This window comes from Labrus bergylta, chromosome 15, assembly GCF_963930695.1.
Source record: "Labrus bergylta chromosome 15, fLabBer1.1, whole genome shotgun sequence".
Lineage (NCBI taxonomy): Eukaryota > Metazoa > Chordata > Actinopteri > Labriformes > Labridae > Labrus > Labrus bergylta.
In genome coordinates this window covers 25,053,129-25,076,432 of record NC_089209.1, presented here as the reverse complement: position 1 = coordinate 25,076,432, position 23,304 = coordinate 25,053,129, and the positions used below count along the sequence as shown (strand labels likewise).

Sequence of the window (23,304 nt, the reverse complement as noted above, 5' to 3'; positions counted from 1 at the left end):
GTTTACGGTGAGAAGTCAGACTCAGAGGGCAGAACAAACACCTAGCTGTGGGAGTGTCACCCACCTGGGGGAGGGGCTACTGCCCTTTGTGATGTCATGAAGGGAAAATCTCCAAACGGCCTGTTTGAGCACACATTCTTGGAGAGAATGGTGTCATAAAACATGACTTGACTTGAGCTTGTATAGCTCTTTTTTAGTCTTCTGATGAGGTTTTTGATAGCTGACTGTACATTTACTGTTCTGCTAGAAGGAGCAAAGCAGCAGTTCTGCAAAGGTGAAGAGGTGAACTCCCTCTGTGGTCCGTGGTGCTATAAATGGGCATCCTAATGGTACTGCAAACGGTTCACTTTGGAGCGCAGAATAAACTTGGCTAGAGGGGCAGAGACATGCAGCTTGTAGAAGGTTTTAGAAGTATAAATATCTCTATACATGTCGACCAAATTCAAACTGTAATACACTCATTTTTTGTACAACTTGTGCTGAAGAGAGGCAAATTGACGTTTTTTGGTTAGCTTTAGCACCTGCCTGGAGGGGCGCTGCATGGGACATTCTGTGTCCCATGAAAAGATATCTCATTGAGCCCAACGACAAGCACTAAGGCTGTCTGAATGTTACTTTTATTGCAAAAGAAAAATAATAATAATTTAATAAAATATAATTTAATATGAATAAAAGATAGCGAATGTGACTTCCAAACATTTTTGGGCCCTTGTCAGTCATGTGCACTTAGAAACGTCCTAACTCCCCCCCCCCCCCCCCCGTCTGCATGCACTAACTCTATTTTAAACTCGCAGGTTTGACATCAGAATCTGAGCACCTGCTACTTTGAAGCAGAAAGTTAGAAATATAAACAAAACAAGATACCGGCAACACATTTCAGAATGGTTGTGTCATAATGTTTCACACATGCTGCTTGGTTTCAAAAAACAGGATTGGATAAGGGACCCCGGACGAAGCAGGTGATGACTCTATAAATAATCTGCAGGGTGCTTCTTTCAGATTTCTGCTTCAAATCAGGCCGTAGGTCATCCCCTCCAGCGGCAATTACGAGAATACCGAAACAATACTGTGGACGCCCAAGCACAAAGCAATCAATAACATGTATATCGTTGCTTATTATATTTCCTCCCGCAGGGAAAAGGGGGTCAGGCAGTAACTGAACATGGCAGCCAGTGTCTGTTATTAAAGTGCTGAAGGCTAACCCTGGAGGTCGGGGGCTGCAGGGTCAAATCCCTCTGGCTGTGATGTCCAGGAGGACTACAGAGCACTTTAATCATGTGGAAGAAAGTGACTACATTTGGAGGGAAGGCAGTAAATCACACATGATAGAGTCGTACATGAGGCAGTGAAACTGAGCTGTTCCCTGATATCACAGAGGAGATCACCGCTCCTCATGACCGTGCTCACACGTCGCAGTGACAGGACTGTGTTTGCCAAGCCTTGCAGAACAAATATTCATTTAATTTATGCAAACATGCACAAGTGTGGATTCATTTTAATTATTAAAAGGAGACAGCCCTGCGTGCAACAGATTGTTCTGCTGGTGGGTCGGCGGCATGTTGCACCTCCTCTCTAATTATTAACATCTACGTTGTACTTGGATGAAACAGATGAGGAGAGAAGAGGAGCGGGATTCCCCATGGCTGAAACACAGAGTGAGCTACAAGACGATAACACAACTCTGATGAAGGGATGATTTCACTCACTATCTTAAACTCACCCCCACCCCCCCTCAGTGCACTGGCAAGCTTTAACACTTTATATAATGTCTTCCTTTTGGATGCTAAAAACACAGAGATAAGTCAACACATAAAAGGTGAAAGTGTTTATAAAGTCCTCCTGATGCTATGTGGAGTATTATATGTAACTTATTTTGTGGAATAGCCTGTGTAACACGTTAATAAGTAACTGAGTCTGTGTGCAGGAAGGAAAACCTCTCTCAGTAGAACAAAGCACCAAGCTAAACAACAACACGCTTCTACTAAACTCACCGTCAGAGAGCTAAACAACAATGTGCTTCTAGAGAGCGCGGTGCTGCAGACTCTGGAGAACTTCCCCAACAAGGTGCATGAAGAGAGAAAGGCTTAGAAGAGGACAAAAAGCTCCAGGGACACTTGTAGCACGAAGATCAACTTTGTTAACAAATTAGGCCGACGCGTTTCGGCTTGTGGCCTTCATCAGGGTCATCCAAAGACTCTGGAGACCCAGCTGACGTTAGCTCGGCAGACCAAACAAACAGCCGGCTTGATTTATAACATCCCCTGCTCCACCTTCTGCAAATGCTAAATGGACTTGAGCTTGTATATTTACATCTTCATGGCCTGTTTCAGATGTCAATCAATCAGCCCCGAAGTCCAAAACACAAGAGGCAGGAGATATACCAAAACTATACAGTTAATAATTAATTAGTTAATTTTCTCAATTGCCTCACTGGGCTCCTGTAGCCAGCTATCATACAGAGAATTATAAACATAATTTAATCTAATAAAATGTTAATCTTTAGTCCTTACTGAGATGAAAATAATAGGATTTTAAGTAGTCAAACTCTTTTCTCAAAGTACTTAAAAGTTTACTTTATCAACTCATTCAGCACCAAAACAGGCCTGAGTGTTAACGCGTCCGCAATGTCCCCTGCAGCTCCCCTGGTTATGTTTGTTAATTAGTTTGGATGTCTTTTGTTAAGCTGCAGCAGTCAAATAATTAACAGTGACAAATAGCCCTCGTGTCCACTTGTGCTTATCCCACCTCTACAGCTGTGGGGTACATCTTCCTCTCTCGTGCAACCTGTTTTCATCAGGCCACAGGAGCCAAAACCAAACCTGCTAAATACGTTAATTTATAACCTGAGCTGGCATCAGGCCGAGGCAGCCGCTCAGAGAGAGAGAGAGGAAGAGGTGTTTTGGGTGAGAAAGTGCAGTGTCACCACGAGTTCACTTTAAGCTGCCATGCGTCTGGTTACTGTGCACGAGCTGATACAGCCTGGGAAAGTGATGTCCTTGTGTGCTGGATTGTAATTATTACACTTGCAAGTTTCATCGAAGCATGAGCTGTGTGGCACCAAAGTCAAAAGACTTAAATATAACAGTGATGGACAGGACGCTAACCGCAGCAGCACAATTCAGTATAAAATCATAGCTTATTTAGCACGGTGGGCTGAGACAGAAAAAGATGGACGGATGACGTGAAAAAAAGAAATTCAAACCAAATGGGAGAACTATTGGGTGTGAAGTTTGTTGTCTGTAAAGTGTAAAATGTTCTTAAACTGGTATGAGCTGATGTTAATACTCTACGTTTATTAAATCCTGATTTTTCAAAGAAATTATTGAAAGATGAATTTGCGCAGCAGAAAGTGTGACCTAATTATGAAATACAACCTGACTTCCAGCACTCCGGACATTTGGTGCAAGGTAAGGTTGTAAAACTCAGTCTAAGTTGTCTCATGTCAGTCTTTTAGAAATGAGTCACAGTATATTACATATTTGTTTGGATCAGAGAAGGTAGGCGGTTTCAAGGCACCCCCACAAGGCCGTTTTTGACGCCCCTCGGTTTGTCATATATGAGAGCAGTTATCAGGTCAACAGGTGTTGCAGCGATGGAAGCGGGCAAGAGAAGTGGTTCAGATAGAAGTGATTGTACCCGACCTAAAAAGCCTCTGCATGTTTCTAATAAGCTCCACGAGCAGAAACGTGCTCAAACTAGGATCAATATTGGAGATGATTTTGAAAAATGGAGAGAGGTTAGAACACAGAAAGGTTTACAGACCCATGCAGAGCTGGATAAACACTGAAGCTTCAGTGTCCACCACATGGCAGCGGGAGACAGCTCTCTCCAATGTTTTGAATTTGGACTGCAGTACTGATTTTAAACACTAGGTGTCAGAGTTACATATTGCTCCTTTAACATGAGAAAAAAAAGGCATAAAATCTGCAAAAAACAACAAGAGGGTTCTCTTAGCACCAAACAGGAAGGCACAAACCCTGCAAAAAGTTAACAAGAAGACCCCTGAGAGGGCTGTGTGAACATTTTCACTGAATAGGATAGAACAGTTTGAATTTTAAAGTCTGTTTATAAATGATGTGGGTGGTTTTCTGACCTTTTTCTTTTGGAATTAAATATTTTTAAAGTCTTCTAATGAATGGAACGTAGTAACGTACTGAACCAAGTCGAAGTTTACAGCTGCTGCTCGCTAATCAAATCTATCTATTCACTTATACACAACAACCTGTGTTGCACTGTCATACTTTGGTTCACAGTGAAGAATATGGAAACCAACTTGCTGTCTGCAGTATAACTATCAGCAAGGAACAACTAAAGTGATGGAAAACCGCCAGAAATGTCAGAAAGAAGCGCTTGATGCTACCCAGACAAAACACAGGGGATCAGTGGTGTAGATCTTTTAGGGAACACCTGTGGAGCCTTTATAGATGCCTCTCTCCTCAGCCTCAGGCGAGATGCAGTTATACAGAAGGCTCATGAAAATGAACGACGTGTCAGAATGGTAAACTAAAAGTTATGAAGGGGAAACAATCTAAATCTGGGTGTAAAACAACACAGCTACAAAGTCAGGATTAGCATTTCACCTCCTATGAAAACCTGCAGTTTGTATAGTAGAAGTCAAGATTTCTAAAGAATCATATTGAGAAACCTTGATGTACATAAGAACATTTTAAATTCATAATAATTTGTGAACCTTGAGGGTTGGGGACAAATTGGGCTTACTTGACATGAAGACACAGTCACATGAGATTTTAAAGCCAATCATATTTAGTGGTAGAGTTTTGTTTTTGTGTTTGTTGGTGAGGAAGTTCTACCAGGAAGAGATATTAAAAGTAAGGAAGGATAGCCCAGGAGGTGGTGAACAAATCTAGTTATATCGGCACATATCTGTGATAAAATTAGCCGATACCGATAGTCATTGGATATGCTAATATCGGCCGATATTATCGGCTGGCCAATTAATCGGTTGGGCTCTACTCCAAGTATGACACCCTCTAACATCCCAAATCATTCTGATGACAGACTAAGAGATCACACAACGACTACAAGACTTCAACTGGGTGCACGTTTGGATTATGTCCCATCATGCTCCTGGTGGAAATTCACAAAAAGGAAAACACCTTTGTGCAACTATTTGTGTTATCTGTGATAATTGAGGTCACAGTGTTACAGTGGAAGCATCTTAAACTAGATTTTTTAAACTAGTGCCCGTTCAGGATGTGCTTGGTGAGAACGTGGCTGGTCAGGATCGGCTAGGGGCGAAGTGTAATTCTGTGGTCAGCCAAGGTGCCCAAATGAGCTTTGAAACAACAGAGTTCATCAGACATTTGTCAACGACGGTTAGCTAACGTGTACCTAAATAACATTGCCTTGGTCAAGTTTCCTTCTGCTCGTTCACCTTGTGTGTTGTTTGCGGAAAGGAGGACCGTATTTAGTACTAAAGGTAGCCTCCATTTAGCAAAACAAAATGGTAAACTTGCATTGCAATGTTGAGTGTGTCCTGTGGGCAAATGTCCTTCTGCTTCTCTCGTGTTTCTGGTAGCTTTTGATTCCATCGTATTGGAAGCACCGCAAAACTATTTAAAATGTTTTAGCATCAATATGAGCTCATGTAAACTTCACAATCAGCACTGCACTAACTTGGGTCCACAGCAATACAACCGTCAAGTCTGACGTCCATCGGACGAATGATTATTTAGAAACTCGACTAACAAACACACACACACACACAGATTCCTGGAAGTATTGATAGATGTTTAAACCAAGCCACTGACAGTTCTTCTTCGAGATCAGTCGAGCTCAGCTGAGACAGGAAATTAAATACAACCCTCCAGTCAATCAGTCTTATTGTGTCTGTGAAATAGCTCACATAAATTGCAATAACTGTTAAAAACTAGCAGCTTTTTGAAGTATTAATCCCCTCTTCACATAATTGGATAGGACACTGAGGTGGCTGGTTAATATTTTTTATGGCTCAGCCGTGTCAGGAGTACAGATTGTCTTCTGAGGCAGACCGATGGTTGAGTACAAAGTGACAGTGAATCTTGGAAATGGGACTCCTTAGAACATTATTAGCCATAAATTTCTGAGTGGATCTCCACTCAAGGTCAGCTGTTAAAGTGACAGCCTTCAAGCACAGCTCACCTTGCGCCGCCCGTTCACGAGGACGCTCGCTCCGACTTTACCAGCCTTCCATGTCCCACGCCAAGAGCCATATGAGATGGGAGCATGACCCCGTCCTATTGAAAAGTTGGCCAATAAAGGAGGTTCATTCTCCAAGCATACTTGTGTCGACTCATAACTGAGTACGACCAATTATTTCACAGCTTCTATAAAGACTTAAAGGCTTGATTTCCTCCTGTATGAAACCTTCTGAGTGTGTCAGAGGGTTTACTGAAGTCTATCAATTTGTCTGACTCCATAGACCCAAGACAGAAAGTAGAAGAAGAAGGCATTATGATGTCACCCATTGGTGCCTCACCGTCTTGGTTTTTGGAACCAGAAATGACCAAATTGGACGACATGGTGGATATCTGTTGTTACATCTCTATCATGGTTGCCAAGTCTGAAAACATGTGTTGCATTTTTGTATAATCCTCAAATGAGACAAAAAGTTACTAAATAAACATGATCCTGTATTGAAGAAGGCAGGCTGTTAGTTTTCGTGTTGATTTTAAAATTATTTTATTAGTTTATAAAGCATTACATGGCCTTCCACCAGACTACCTATCAGATATGATTTTAGCTTATGAACCAGTACGGCCCCTCAGATCCTCCAGTTCCTCTCTCTTAGTTGTTCCACAGAGCAGGGCAAAAACCTTTGGCGATGCTGCTTTCAGCTGTTACGCTCCGAGACTGTGGAACGACCTTCCTGAGGGTCTGAGAGGAGCCCAGAATATCGAGATTTTTAAACGCAGTCTTAAAACTCATTTATTCAGTCTGGCTTTTATATAGTGTTTTATATCAATTCAAATCTTAACATTACTGTATTGTCTTTTTATCCTACTATAATTTTAAATATTTATTTTAATATCTTGTTGCTTTTATATGTCGTATTTTATTGTATTTTATTTTTATACATATATTTTATTTTTAATTCTTATTGGTGTGCATTGGTCTCTCAATGATTTTATAAACTACTTTTTGTCAATAACTTTTCTGCACTCTTTAAGCACTTTGAACTGCAATTTAATTTGTCTGAAAGGTGCTATATAAATAAAGTTTGATTGATTGATTGATGAAGCTAGTGATCGTGGCTGTGACTGAACTGGTCGTCTCTTAAACTGAAGGTCTGGGGTTCGATCCCGAGCTCCCGTAGCCACATGTCCGATGTGTCCTTGGTCATGACAGTTAATCCCAAATTGTTCCTGCTGCTTTGTTAGCAGTGTGTGAATGTGTATAATTGGGATGAGTTCATACTGATGACACTTAACATAGCAGCCTCTACTATTTAGCTAGATAGGATCCACCTTGTACAGATATATACTTACTGTAATAGAACTACCAAATTCTGGATTTCGAGGCTCTAAAGGCAATACTACATACTCTGTCCACAGGGGGCGCCAAAATCCACAGAAACTGAAAGATCCTCACAGCTGCTTTAAAAAAATATGTTTTACTGCAACATTACAGCCTTCAGGTGAAAAATATGAAAAATAACATCTAAATAATCAAAGAATGTTCAAAAATGTTCATCGTTTCAACCTTCTTGAAAGTTGTATAAGATCGTTGTATAACTAAATCCAGCCCTCTGCTGGGATCAGGAACAGTTAACTGAAACCTGCTCAAGAGTTTTGATCAACATAAACTGGAGGTTTTATCATAAAACAAGATATGAGGACGTGATTTATACAATGTTGTGAGATATATATATATATATATATATATATATATATATATATATATATATACATATTTTGAACAGCCATATTTCAAGATTTGATCCAATCCAATAGCTCAGTTACATTACTTTTGATCATCTGGGCCCCAAGGAGAATGATTTTATATCCAGTAAAGACGATCCATACAAATGTGGATTTGAAGGAATTTGTCAGACGAATCTTTGGGGAATGTTGGAATCAGGAAAATCTTATTTCTGATCTCAGAGTCTGTTTTAAAGGCAGCTAGTGCAATCAGCAAAGACCCACTGTATTTTTATTATTGCCCTTTAACCGAGGCTAATCTTTTACACAAGCTGTTCCTATCAGGTATATGACCACAGTGATCAGTGCCACTGGTCTTAAAGGGATTAGTCTGTCTGATTTATGAAGCAGAAAATCAGAGCGGTTGTTAACCACCGAGCCGCTTGTTGCTCCAGCAGGACTTTCATGAGCTGCTGAACAACATCCACGCTGTGCCATAAAACACTGCAAGACCTTATTATGCATTCACACAGCATTCAGGTCAAAGTGTGGTTTTAATGAAGGTCAAGACCCTGTGGTCATTCTGCATGTTTCATGCTGCAGTACTCACTCCAGTCAAAGACACTCAACGCTTCACTCTGCAATAGAAGACGTCTGCCAGTGTCAGTGGTTACAGTTGTGCTTTACAGGAGTAGAGTTTTAAGTGTTTCTACCACTTATGTTGGGCTGATGACTTTGTACTTGTACCTCCTACACTTTCTTTTTTTTAATTCACCCTATATTAGATAGGACAGCTGAAGAGAGAGACAGGAAATGGGTTGGGAGGAGAAAGTGGGGGATGACATACATCAAGGGTCCGAGGTCAGATTTGAACTGACGGCCGCTGCGGCGAGTACTACAGCGTCTGTACATTGGGCGCCCAACGTAACCAGTATGTTATAGGTGCCCCTATGTCAAGGATTGACAACGAACTGGACCCAAGCACAGAAGTTTAACAAAATTGATTTATTTCAACAAAAAGGCAAAAGGCAAAATACAAAACAAAAACTTACAAGAACCAAAATCCAAAAAGGGAAAACAAGGAGCAACAAGGAAACACTGGTAACTTTGACATTGATGGACAAACTACACTCACTTACAACAAACTTCAACAACGATCTGACAACACGAGGAAAGGAACACTGAGACTAAATAGGCAGGGGTAATCAAACACAGGTGAGACCAACAAGACACAGGTGAGGACAATCAGGACAATCAAGACTGGAGGGAAACACACAGAGGCAGGGAGAAAATACAAGAAAAGAAACACTGAGGACAACTACAGAATAAATACATGAAACACTGAAGACTAAACTAGGAAACAATCAACACTAGGAAATACAAAACTAAATAAGACAAAATCATGACATCCTACCTCCTACATTTTCATTCTGTATGATATCCTAAGACTGATGATTATTGTATTATGTGATATTATTTGATAGAAATATCACTGTAAACCAGCTGCACTGGGTTAAGTGTTTGAAGGGAAACAAAACATTTTTAGGACATACTGTGTCATGGACAGGTCAAAAAACACTGCTTAATTTTACTGATTTAATATCAAAGTCAGAATGTTACCTAATAAACAGCCGAAATGATCAGAGCTGAGGAAAATAATCTGGCTCATTAAAAAAGCCAGAATTCTCATCACTAACACAGAAATCTGCACTTTCTCTACTGCATTTTTAAAGTAAGTTATAGAAGGACTACGTGTGGGTGTGGTGGGCGGTGATGGACGTGGGTGACTCTGGCCTTCCCGAGGTGTTGTAGGACTAATAGGACAAAAGGAAGGGGGGTTCCTACTTGACAACCCCCATGATGTCCTGGCTCTGGCTGCCCATCAGCCTACACGGTTGAGTTGTGGGGGTAAATATGGGGCATGTGGTAGGGGAGGTAGTATCGGCATTGTCATTTCCTGGAGCTAGCATCAAGACAGCCTGGGTCGGTTGAAGGTGGCGATGTTGTTTTGGTTGTGGTGGCAACTAAGGGTCATGGGGGGGCTATGTCATTCAACAGTAGGGCATAGGGGCATATTTGGGATTAGGGATGTCTTCACTGAGCGGTTATTATTTAATTAGGGCACAAGTACGTTGTGTTTATTTTAAAAAACAGAATCAATTCAAACATGATGAGTCCAAGACGTATCGAGATGGATAGACTGGGAAGAGAACAGCTGAGAAGAGATGTGTTGTACTATAGTGTACGTCTAGTCTGGGTGGTGGAGCAAGTTTAGAGAGAGAGAGAACTGAAGTGAGTGTGTGTGTCCGGTCGGTGTGTGTCAGAGTAACGTTGTTGATGCCGGGGACCAGAGCAGCGTCAGAGCAGTCGCTGTAAGAGCAAAGTGTACGGGCAGTTTGAGCTCTGTGAGTGAGAATAAATGCTCCGACTCCTCAAGAAAACAAGCCGTACTCTTTGTGTCTGCTCACTACTTGTTGCTGTTGCCCAGTTAATGTAATGTAGTAAGACTTGAAGTTAAGAGCTTTGACTTCAGCCCTGGAGAAGACCACTGTCAGATCACAGAAGCAGGAAAGGGTAAGATGTCTGGTGAACGTGACGCCTGTGACATCAGAATGAAGGTGAACCAGAAAACATTTCAGACAGCGTCTGAGCAGTGACATATTCCCCATCTCACTGATTTACACATCAGAGCAGAGTTGATGTTGATTATTTTGAGTTTTGTCATATTTCAGGTGAGGTTCAGATAGTAAATGTCAGTATAAATGGCCTTCAGAGGGCCACTTTATAACTTTTCTACTTCCAGGAAAAACTTTTTTCCATTTTACTCTCCTAAACCAGCTGATCAGACTCCATGTCTTTGCCACAGTATCTGTACTTTGACTTCAGTAAAGACTGTATGTACCTGAGCCCGCTCTGACCCTCATTGAAACACGTTAACAGCGACAGTCTGACCTTGTACCTCGCTTGTCCTTTGGCTGACTTGTCTGTTCAGCTGTGAATGTAAATGTGAGCGTGCTGTGTTGACATCCCACTACATGATGTGACCTCTGGCTGATGTGCAGAGCTGCTATCATTCCCCTGCTGCGTCGTGCAGCTTTAATGAAAAAGTGTAATAATCCTCCGCTATCTCAAGACGGCAGCGTTACATTTGCACAGACAGTCCGTCAGACGTGGGGTGACATGCATATTCCTCGGCACGGGGGCCGCTGACTCGCGATAGCACTGAGCTTATTCTGCTTTATTCCTCAGCCTGTAGTGATGATTTCCACAGGCTGTGCCGTCAATCACACCGTGCCGCCCTGTCACCAGCAGCAGCAGTGAAAACTCAGGTCCGACTGCGGCGCCTTCATGGAGAATAAACACCACCCGCTCTGTGTCTCTTCACGTCTCCTCGCTCCTCCGCTGACTGGCAACAGCTTGTCTGGTGACAGTGTGGCGTGCAGCAGCGTGTGTGTGTGTTTGCGAAAGATAAACCGGCTCTGAGATTCCCTGTAATCATCCTCTGCTCAACCTTTTCATAATGCTGTGTCAGCTTCCTGCACGGATTCATGCTAATGATGTGAGCTGATGTAAAAGCATGCGGATGTGACCAGTCAAAGCACAGTTACGCAAATGTGTGTTTTCTCTTCTCCGTCTGTATGTTTGGGGTGTCTCTACTCTCAAGTGTCTGCTCTGCTGATAGAGTTCAAGGTTTAAGGGGAAGAGAAGCGTTGTTTGCGGCTTTGTGTGCAAGGACGAGCACAATCAGGATGTGGGGGATTAATAGACGAACAAAGACACTGTTGTTAGAAATCAATGCCTCATCCCGCATGCAACAGATACGACCGGCAGCCTGATTATACAGTGAATAAGACTTAATTATGTTGTTTGTTCTTTTAAGGGTCAGTTCATTCAAATGCAGAGACAGTTTCTCTTATTCGCGGTATTTGGTAAGAAGAATGTTAGGGCCAGGTATAAGGTAAAACTTTTTAGTGTTGCCAGGCGAGGCTCATAATAAAGCAAATGAAGGTCTTTTTTTCTGTTGTTATAATGTGAGATAAGGTCAAAATTATAAGAATAAGGTCATCAATATACTGTTGAAATGTTGAGGAAAAGGTTAAAAAATAAGAAAATGTGTTAAAAAAATCAAATAGATGTATTTTTATTCAAATTGATTGATTGTTAAAGCTAAACAATGATGAGGAGGAAGTCAGAATGTGAAGAGCAAAGCTGAAAATGTTTTAAAGAATAGTGTGGGAATCTATAAAATTCAACCTTACTCTGAGGATTCCAGTTTACTTCCCTCCTCTTTTCTCTGTGTATATGTGTGTGTGTGTGTGTTTTCTTGTTTATCCTGTATGTGTGTGTGTGTTCACCTGGAGCTGTGAATACACACACCTTGCCACCGATCAACACCTGCACACCTGCTGCTCATTTTGCAATCAAGCTAACTACACACTCAACAGTCTAAAAGCCAGATCAGTCGTCTACTCAGACGACTGATCTGGCTTTTATACTGTACTCGACGCCAGATAGTTCTGTTTACCCACCGTGGTATTCAAGTTAGCATTTCTTTCCAAACTTAAGATTTGCTTAAGAAATCTTGTCTTTTTCTGTGTCTAGATTTCTATGCCTCAAGACTTCAATATTCCATGCCCATCTCCAAGACCTCACCTCTGCTACACTGCCTCTGAGACTGGAGAAGCTGAAGAAACAGACACCAGAACCCTGCTCTCACACCTCAGACCTCCAAGCCAGTACCCAACAGACGTACAATAAATAACTTCTTAACTTTACTCAAAAACTGAGTATTTTTTCTTTCTTTTTTTTCATTTTACTTCACCCCTTCACTGTTCATGTATTTGGTCTTAGATAATCTATCTTTTTTTTCTTTACCAAGACTTTAAAGTTGCTCTTCTTATTAATAATGATGTTTGTAATAAACTGGTAGAATGGGGGGTCTCCGAAAAAGGGCATTTCATGCCTGAAGATGGGAAGCACTGAACATTCAACTTACAAAGGTAGTAAATGGTTTGTTATTGGCTGTAGACTCAGAGTCAACATGTGTTTTATTATTGATGGATCAAAGCGCTGCTTTTGATACAGTGGACCCTTGTATACTTGGGCAGACTTGAGAGTTATTTTGGCATCTAAGGTCAGGTGCTCCCAGGGTTGAGATCTCGCCTTTCAAAAAGGTCTCAACGCATTTTAGATAACAACCTGCTCTCTTGAGTATTGTGCTGTTAGGCATGGGGTCCCACAGAGCTCTGTACTGGGTCCTTTCTGTTTTATTCTACCTGGCACCACTGGTTCAGATTGTGCGTTATTTGGGATGGTTATGCAGATGATTGGCAGTTGTACATGCCAGTAATCTCAGGTAGTGGGTCTATTACAGAAGCCTGTAGTGATGATTTTCACACCCTGCTTTCCTGTCACCAGCAGCAGCAGTGAAAACTCCGGTCCGACTGCGGCTCCTTCATGGAGAATGAACACCTACCACACTGTTTCTCTACACGTCTCATTGGTCCTCTGCTGACTGGCAAAAGCTTGTCTAGTGACAGTCTGGCTAAAATTGTGTCATTTAAGTTTCTGAAACTGGGTTAGTTCTGATATTTTTAAATAAGTAATAGGCTTGGGCGGTATCAGGGTATTTAGAAATCCCAACGGTATGACTTTTAATGCCGTTGAAAATACAAACGCTACTTTTTCTGTTAAAGATCCCATATTATACCCTTTTTGGGGTTCGTATATTTAATTCGTATTTTGTACGTTCAGCTAAATTATGAAAAAAGTGTCTGTTTTCATGTACTGCTCCTCCTTGCTCCCTCTACGCTCTGAGTCTCTCAGCTACGCTCTGCTGAGCCCCCACTGCAGAGCCCCACGTGGGGCAAGTCTGCTCTGATTGGTCTGCCGATCCGCTCTGTCGTTATTGGTCAGTTGCTCAGCACGGTTTTTCGGAAATGTCCTGCCTCTTTTACCATATTGGGAATGCAGCCACTGGCTCCGTCTGAGGGGAGCATAAACATTAGCACCTTAGCACTACTGTGCTACCGCAAGCTACAGCATATATTGGGCGTGCTACAGAAGTTAACGGGCGTGCAACATGAGCTGCTGGGCTTGCCACAACGAGCCAATGGGCTTAGATCAGTGATCTCACACTGACAATGACGTCGGACTGACAAATTTTTATCGAGGGGGGCTAGAACTGAGCGTTACATGCGGCTAATGCTACAGCTAACAGGAGGAGGTAGGAGAAGTCGTGTTTCCGCGGACTTTGAATTTTTGCACATAGATGTGCCTAAACATGCACAGGACACTTGGAAAACACACTAAAAAGCATATAAAACCAGAAAAAGCATAATATGGGACCTTTTAAACTGACTCAAATATAATGTATTGAGGTGAGGGGTAGTAGTGAACAGCATGCGTCAGCAGGGGTCAGGTCCTATGTAGACCCCTGTTACCATGGCCACTATGACTGCAGTGTCAAAGGGACAAAAAGGTAGGGCTAGACAGAGCAGATAGCCCTGGAAAGGTAAACGGGCTAAGCTAACATCAGAGTGTAGACTTTTTCACATCAAACCATGTCCAGTGCCCCTTTGATTGAAAGAGTCCTATATTAAAGTTAAAGAATGACCCACTGAGCTACAGCCGACTTAAGCTGGGGAGCACTTTTCCAGTTTTCTGACTACTTAAACTGTTGTCACACCTACACATTCACACCCATTCACACACTAATGGTATAGGCAGCTTTGTATTTTTATTTTTTTGAGATTTATTTTTGGGTTTTTTGTGCCTTTAATAGAGAGATAGGACAGTGTATAGAGCCGGAAATCAGGGAGAGAGAGTGGGGAATGACATGCGGAAAAGGAGCCACAGGCCGCATTCGTACCTGGGCCGCCCGCCTGGAGGACCACAGCCTCCATACATGGGGCGCGCGCACTAACCACAGCACCACCAGCGCCCAAAGCATCAGTATTAATTAATCCCATTCATACAATCTTAACAGTACATCAAGAGATTCTGCAATGTGAGAGTTTAGAGCTGTGAAATGGATCCTTTAAATATCCAAAATCATTCCACTGAAAGCAATAATTTGGAGAAAGAATCTGGTCTTTTGCTTTGCATCTTTTAAACCTCTGAACAATAATAAATCAGCTGTTTGCTCACTCCCTCCATGAGTCCTCAGTTCAGAGGAGACTGCATGATGGTAAGAGCCACTAACACTTCATCCCCACATCCTCCCTCGCTGCCAGGACAGATGTGAAAGCTTTTAAAGCGACTGCAAGTGTTCATTAGAGATAAGGGAGTTTGTCTGCCCACGTAATTGCCCGGCTCCTGTGGCAGACTGTATGTGCCAGTCAGCTGTTAACAATGTGACAGCGGCCTGCCAGGATACAGCGGGGGCTCTGGTTCCCTGACATTTAGACCCATTTAGACTCATTATGCAGGGAAGCCAGCAGGGCCCTTTGTGTTTGCCTGTTTGACTCGCAGAGAAGATTAATGAGTGGAAATCTTAAAAGTGTGCTGTTTTAACTTGTGCCTGACTGTGGTTCAACATGTGGGGAGAGGGAGGAGAGGATTCTAACCGGTCTCAATTCAATGCTGAATGCTGATTTCAATGCTTAAATCAGCAAATTTAACCAACGTAGAGAGGAGACCGTGAATATCTCCCTAAAGCAGCTTTTAGAGAGCATTGCTGAAATACTTCTGTTACAACTGGTGTGAAATAAAAGCTACAATAGGAAGAGTTACAGTGTTACTGAAGCGGTAAGCTGTAAAGATCGTACATTTGTTGACGATGTCATCATGTACCTTTACTATCAATGTTAGGCTTAAACTCCCATTTTTTTGGGAGGGGCCCCAACAGACTCTAGAATCGCCAATGTGTGAGATATATGGCTGCAGATGACAAGCCTACTAACCGATAAATCAAATCTACTTGCTGATATCTGAAAATATCAGAATTATATTTTCTTATCCTCGTCTCTCAATGGCTGAATTAGTGCAAAAACAATTCCCCCGTCCTCTGCTTAAACTGATTCAGCGGCAGTCCATTCCTTCTCCTCAGATGTCAGATAATTCCACTGCTGCTTGATATTTATCATGTCCAACTCCAACATAATACTCTCAGTTTCAGTCGCCCTTTACACAAACAAGCAGAGAGTGTGGCAGACCTGGAAAATGGTGATAAAACTAGCATAGAAGTAGGACTGCCAACTTGCATTAGACCAATGTAGAGCTCATGACGGCGTAGGCGAGCTTCAGTGGCGCAGAGGTGTAAAGCAGGCTTTAGATGGAAGAGCGCATCCCAAATGAAACCAGTAATGGAAAGAACACTATCACATAACCTGTATGAAGATATTTTGTAGATGAGCAAAAATAACAATGTAGGCATGTATTGGTAATGCAGGTTAAATGATCGAAACGCCCTTGGATTCTACTAATAAAACAATGGGAATATCACAAACACAAAAATAAGTATAAAAAGTAAATCACATTCAGAGTGTTTAGAAACTATTTTTTTTTTAGCAAAATTTGGTGTAAAAACATGGTGGATTAGTGTATTTTTAATACAATACAATTTTAACACGTTCATCATTTTTTTTCTGGTTCTTTTCTAACTTGTTAGTTCGTTTGTAGAGATTCTTGGTTTTGATCGTCAGTAAATGCTTTAGAATGAAAATTAAAAGAATTTTGGACATGCCATTTCTACTGCAGAGTTTAAAATGTGTAGCTGATAAATGGCATTAGTATTATTTGCAGAGGACATTTTTCTTTGATCTACTCTTGGTGGAGCTATCTGGCCCCTCCACGGAGAACCAACGGAAACACCAACTCTTTTATTCATTCCTCCATCAGGCTGTTGAATGCTGAACAGCTGTAACTGATTCATGGTCAGTTCTTTTGGTAACCTGTACGGTTTGTTCATTTATTTATCTCTTTATTAAATACATTTTGTCTGCTGATCTGTTGTTTCTGGCATGTGCTTGGTTTGTCCGAATGCTGCTGTGTCTGTGTTTGATTCCTATATGTTGTCCTCATTTCTTTTAATAAGACTCAGTTGGGGCCTAGTGGTTGGTTTGTACACCACTCTCTGTCCCCAATTACAGACCCAGTCCACTGTCCCCTCTCCCCCCTCCCCCCCCAGGCTGTGGAAATGAATTGCCCTGCTGGGATTAATAAAGTCGTCTGAATCTGAATCTTATGCAAGATAATTCTTCACATTTGAGACGCAGATATAGGAATGAATGATGACACCCATAAATGATCGACACCAGATCGCCGGCTGACATTAGAACAGTTTCTCAGGGACGTCTCTGCACATCTGCTGTTGTCTTTGTTTGCAGCACTGCAAACCTCATTGAATCTGTTGTTGTTGTTGTTGAAGCGACAACAGAGGTGATGAGGCGAAAGATTTAAAGATGTTGCGTCAGTCTTCCTCCGACATGTTGTCTTTTAGGAAACAGTTTTGTGTTTGGCTCATAAGAGACGACATCTGTGCTTCTGCGTCTTTGTTTAGCCCATTAACTAGCGATTACATCAGCTTATATTCTCCCGGAAAATGCTGCTCTGAGTGTTCTTTAGTGTCCATGTGCCTTGGTTATGATTCAGCTACTCTTTAAAGTTGTGTGAAGTTGGTTTCTGAGTCCATGTGAGTTGATTTGAAGGATTTAACTACTCATGTCCATGAGCCAACGTTGCTTTGTGTCACACTATTTACAATCTGTACGGCTATATCAATACATACCTAACTTTTCATTAAGTCAGTCTTACATGACTGTGTGCTGAGCTATGGTTTACTTCTTTATGTTATCTTCACTGGCCGAGGACAAAGGGATACATACCTTTTGAAACAAGCCATTATACAGTCATCAGTGCTTTGTGACATCCACAAAAAGTGCTTAACATCATGACAGATTTGAAAGACAACACCGGGTCAAAGATATGTAACCTCTCTGCACATAATTATGTGTATATTTTGTCAAACAATCTCCAGTATAGTCCATAAAATCTGTATTATTATGAGATTTTCAAAGGCTGTGCAACTTTTTGATCCAGTAGATGTCGCCCTTGAGCCCCAGCATGAAACTAAAACAAAATGCTGTTTGGCCGCACCTCCGCTATTCTAAAACCTCCACTATCCAGCTTAACGTTTCCACACTTCCAACCCCTCTCCCCTCACATTCAAGCGCAAGCAAGAACTCAAGCTGCAATTGCCTGTGTCCTGCATTGATGTGTTAGCATACTAATGTTAGCGCTCTTTAGTGAGCTTGTAGCTTCACATTGCACATAAACCAACACAGAATGAGCGTGATCTAAAAACACATACATGACGTTCAAATAAGTAAGTTCTTCTTTTCTCTAGTCCTTGACTTAATACCATCCATGTAAACACGGCTCTGACAACAACACAGCCAGCGGGACTCGAGCTTCACACTAGACAGTCATGACTCAGAGACATTTACAGAGGACAAACTTTGTTTCTGCTGTATTTATGTGTAAAATGATGCACAGTCTTCCTTTAACTGTAGGTTCATTTTATGTCAGTGGCATCCTAACTTTGTGGTTTTTGTTGTGCATTAATTAATAGTTTGTTTCAGAATAATTGGAACATGCACTACCAAAGTCTTGACATAACTTCCAATGAGAAAAACTTTGAAACTGATGACATAAGCGCTTCCATTGCAAAAAAGCCCCGCTAATGTACACACACCCTTAGGTCTTTAAATAGAAAGCTCTGTTACTTTGAACGTATAGTTCATGGAGAAATGAGCAAGGACACCAGTGTGGCGCTATCAGTTTAGAGTCAGCACTTCCTGTGGGCTGATGAGTGTCTGTACAGGACACAAAGTTTCCACTTGGGCACACAGGAAGAAGCAGTGGGGGGCGCAGGACACTCTTTATCTACTGCAGCTTCATGCTGTGATATCAGCTAACAAGACAGCTGTATTTTTATGTACAGAATTCGCGCTGAGTGCAACTTTTTATTCTGTAGCGCTGGCAATTTTCTGCAAGTTCAGTGTAAACTTAGAGCGAGTTAAGGGTGTGCTTCAGAACTCGGTGTCTGGTTTCATTTGGAAATCGTCCGTATAAATGACACACTGTGCTGCATTGCACACTTAAGCATTGCATAATTTCAAAGAGAATAATTTTCAGTGTTTTGAGACAGTCTGGATGTATCCTGCAGCTCTGAGTCTCCAGGGAGTGCCAATTAGCTTGTTTTTCTTGTCTCTGATCAAACGAGCCGAGATGGTGCAACATGATGCCACACTCAGGTGATGATGAGATTATCTCCTTTGTCTGCATGTAAAGCAGCTGCTGAGAACAGATCTGATCTGTTGGATGTCCAAAAAAAACCAAAAAAACAGTGATGCATCAGGGCATAACTGACAAATAAGATTCTGAAATTGAGAAACATAAGCTTCTGAGTGTATCTTTTTATGAACCCAGTGTGCTTTGAAGTGGATTAAACGGTGGGTGAGTGTATTAGAAGTCTCCAAAGACAGAATGACTCTGCAGAGGTGGCATAAAGCCACCGCAGGCTCTTTAGGAAGGGTTTCAGATGATCTGGCCCTGGCACTGTGCACCCCCTCCAGAGGACTTCGGGGCCAAGGCTTTGCACGGCCGTGTCCTCGTGCAGTGAGTGACATCCATAAAGATGACAGCGGCCCTGCAGGAGACGCTGGCGGGGACACAAGAGTAAAGCCCGGACTAAAAATGACCAGGCTGTTCTAGTTGACGGCAGCGCCCACAGATAAGGAGTGGCAGGGGGACGCTGTGGTCCTGTTGGCAGGCACTGAGCCCATTTGGCACAGCAGCACTCGCTGGTGAGGTGGTGATAACTTTAGATTGCTGAAATCATCAGGCGTGAGGCTCTGTAAATGGACATCAACGGGAAAGATAAATGGTGATGAGTAAGCTGGCCAAAGCCGATGCTCTGCAACCTCCAGAGGATGCACACACACCTCAGAAGTAATACAGTCTCTTTTAAAGGGGACTTCATGTACTTTTTCACCTGGAACCTCCCTTTCAGGGTCTTAATGACTGAGGGGTAGAAAAATAGTTAAACATGGCTCCAGTGGATTTCTTCGACCTGCAGCCATGACACAGGCTGTGATGGCTGAAGGGACAAATAAGCCCAATCAAAGCATGCTCTCTTATCAAATGATCAATCAAAAGAAATGTGTTCAGCTTGGAGAGTGGGATAGAGGGAGACACAGAAAGAAAGAGAAGTATAGAGACAGACAAACAGAACACACAGACATCTGGCTACAGTGCCAGGAATGATGGTAAAAGTCGTTTTGAGGTTTTAGCAGGTAACAGCGAATGATAAACAACAAGGTGATGCAGAAGAGCACCATCTCTCGTGTCTTGCAAGCAGTACTGGTTTGTTATAACAGGTGCACTGGGCGCCGCCTCATCTCAACATCGAGAGAAGAAAGTTTACCTGAAAACATTTAAACATAAAATAGCTTGATGAATTCAATGAGTCTGTCGGCGCCTGTCAGCAGTCTTTGAAATTGTGTTCCCTATCATTCTGCTCTATTTATGTGTATACATTTACTTCCTGGTTGAGGGACGCCAGTCAAATGGAGATGAATTTAACGCTGCATTCATGTGCTGCTCTGGTGGTCCAAGTTTCCGAGTTGGGAAGCCGTTCTGCCGACTTCAGAATGTGTTTTCAGTTCAGAAGTCATTATGTTGTAGTAAAAACAAAAAACAGCGTGGATGCTACGAAGAAGATGTGTGAATGTCTCTGTTACAAGTCAATTTAAGCAAAAAGTTGATGTGCAAGATGTGAACTAATAAAAGTATCTTAACATTAACAAAACATATTTTACCGGGGGGAAATGACTTTTACCCTCTGTTATTGAGACATGCAACACACACACATAGACTGAAATACACACATGCACAAACAGGTTGCACTGATGAAGAGATGTCAGAGTGAGGGGGCTGCACATGAACGAGTGCATGAGCAGTTGGGGGTTTTGTGCCTTGCTCATGGGCACATCGACAGTGCTCAGGAAGTTAACTGGCACCTCTACAGCTACCAGACCAACAAACAAAGTCCCTTCAGACTGAGCTACTGCGCCCCCCAAACTGAGATATATAACACACTGCTGGTAACATAACAACAGATGTGCCACCATGACTCCTGCCCTTCAGCTAACGAAGTGACCAATAAAACATCTGTAGTGTCACAGACTGTTGACATGCTCAGACACGATCATCATCTCTTCACTTAACAAAGTATCAAACTATTCTCAATTCTCAGGGAGAAAGAATCGTGATTCACATTTTAACAGGAATCGTGCAGCCCTAGTCTCATCCATGACGGCTCGTTTCTGTTGTTGATGCAGCGTTGTATTTCAGCTCCATCCTACAAAGTGCTTCCTAACCTGCTCCACCGTCTTTAAAACATGCGTGCGTCACATCTTGTGAGCAGAATGGGGTAAACAAACCATGTTAAGCTTCAGCTAAAGAGCTGCTTCTTTTAAAAAAAGAAGTGGCTGCACAGTCCCAGCTGAGGTGTGATGACAGCGACTTTAATAAAACATTGAGACTCACTCATTAATAAGAAATGCTCTGCTGTGTTGACACAATCTGTGAGGAGCATCAGCCTGGGGGGCCTGGACTAAATCATGTCAACATGCACAGGCAAACATCAACGAGTCACTGAAGCCGAATTGGGAGTTATTTCAGTGAAGATAATCCCAGACTGTGTGCTGTGTACAGTCGTGCATCATTAGCAGAGGAAACACTCAAAGATCCTCCAGCTGCATCGAGCTCAAACAACTCTTTGACTTCATGTTGGGGAAAACCACAAGAGTGCACAGTGACACACCCGGATGTGTTTTAGCTTTTGAAGGAATCACACATTACCTTGCTGTGATCGATCCCCGCCTCAATTATTAGAGTGTTCAGGCTGAATCTGACTAACAAGTGTTTTATTGTGTCTTTTAGAAATGTGTGAATCTGCATGAGCACCACGTGACTCATTTACTATTTCCAGCAGCTCTAAAAGTGTGGTTTAATGGTGTTAGGAATTTCTGACCTAGCCAAAGTTTCTTTATCAACATGGGTCTGGTGGCCTTTGTGTCTCAGCTGTAGAGAGTTTTGTAGTCCTTACCTTCAATCTCGTCTCTTGTCAGCTCCTCGATAGCGGTGGTTTTGTTTGTCCTTATCTCAGGGTTATTTAGAAAAGGGAGCCCTATTTGTTTGGCTTGTAACTTTGTAGGTTCTTTTCCCCTCCTATTCTATCACTTGCAACTTTTGTGGTTATCCCTCTGGGGATAACTTGAAGATACCCGGGGTTGGGAATTGCAGTTTAGTGTTTTATTTTGGGGCAAAATGATCTTGAAAAAGTGACATTGTGATATTTCTTCTTTCCGTGATAGATAAATGTAAAAAAGGAAAAACAGGAAGTTATTCCAAACAAATGCAGTAAGTTTCGACAGGCTGAAATAAAGGAACTGAACATTTGAGTCCTACAATCATAATCATTTATTTTGAACTTTAAGTCTATTGTATCTGAGGCCCGCACTTTGGGGAGAAATGATATGCCCAACACCTTTTTATTACGATTATGATAATGATATGAAGTTTGAGAAATCAACGACAGAATCCGTATTAGCGCTAGCTAAAGCTAACACCAATCCAAAATACATTAAACATATTTTTTACCACTTAATTAGCAACAATTACTCCAAGGGTAGCTGAGTGAATCTGGTGTGAGAGTATTTAAAATGTGCACATGCTGAGTGACAGAACAATGCTTGTTAACATGAACTAATATATCTCAGTTATTGTGATACATTCAGACCTTTGTCCTTACCTCACCTTAAAGCTCATATTGGGATAACAATAAAATTGCGATTTTTTTTAGCCTTAGTCTGTTTCCACCATCTTATTTCATGGTTTCCTTTTTGTCTGTTTCAAGGAGCTGTGTTGCTGGTAACACTGTGCATCTCATCTGCATCCTGTGACAAGGTCCCTCTGATTGCACCTGTTTCATGCTACTGTTAAACATCTATTCAAGGTCTCTTTTCGCCCCTTCTTACACTGAATAAAATTAAAATGTGAGGTCTGGGTACCTCGACAAGGGAGCACATCATGTTGTTCTTTTAAAACAACATCTCAAACTTAAGCTTTCTGTATTTGAATGGACTCAAACCCTGGTCTCCTGGAAGAAAACCTCACGTTGTCTAACCCTGTGTTTCAAAGACAGGGTCCCAAACTTCTGGGGGGTCGGCAACGGGTATTAGGGAGGTCATGGTGTGTGTTTACTGTTACTACTGGTGAGTATTGTTGGGACAGAATTAATAAAATACTGTTTACAAAAACCCACATGGATGTCGGGAATGCATAACAAGTTTTTTTCATTGTTAATGAAATAAGAAAAACCATGGTAAGAAATGACGTATTTCATTTTAGGTCGTTGTTGCGTAAACAGAATATA

General features: G+C 41.9%; 1 protein-coding gene across 1 annotated transcript in view; it reads right to left on the bottom strand.

Moving 5' to 3' along the window:
• LOC109986113 (heparan sulfate glucosamine 3-O-sulfotransferase 5) overlaps nucleotides 1-23,304 on the bottom strand; it is a 78,720-nt gene that overhangs the window by 33,306 nt on the left and 22,110 nt on the right. The gene's annotated exons all lie outside the window — the stretch shown is intronic.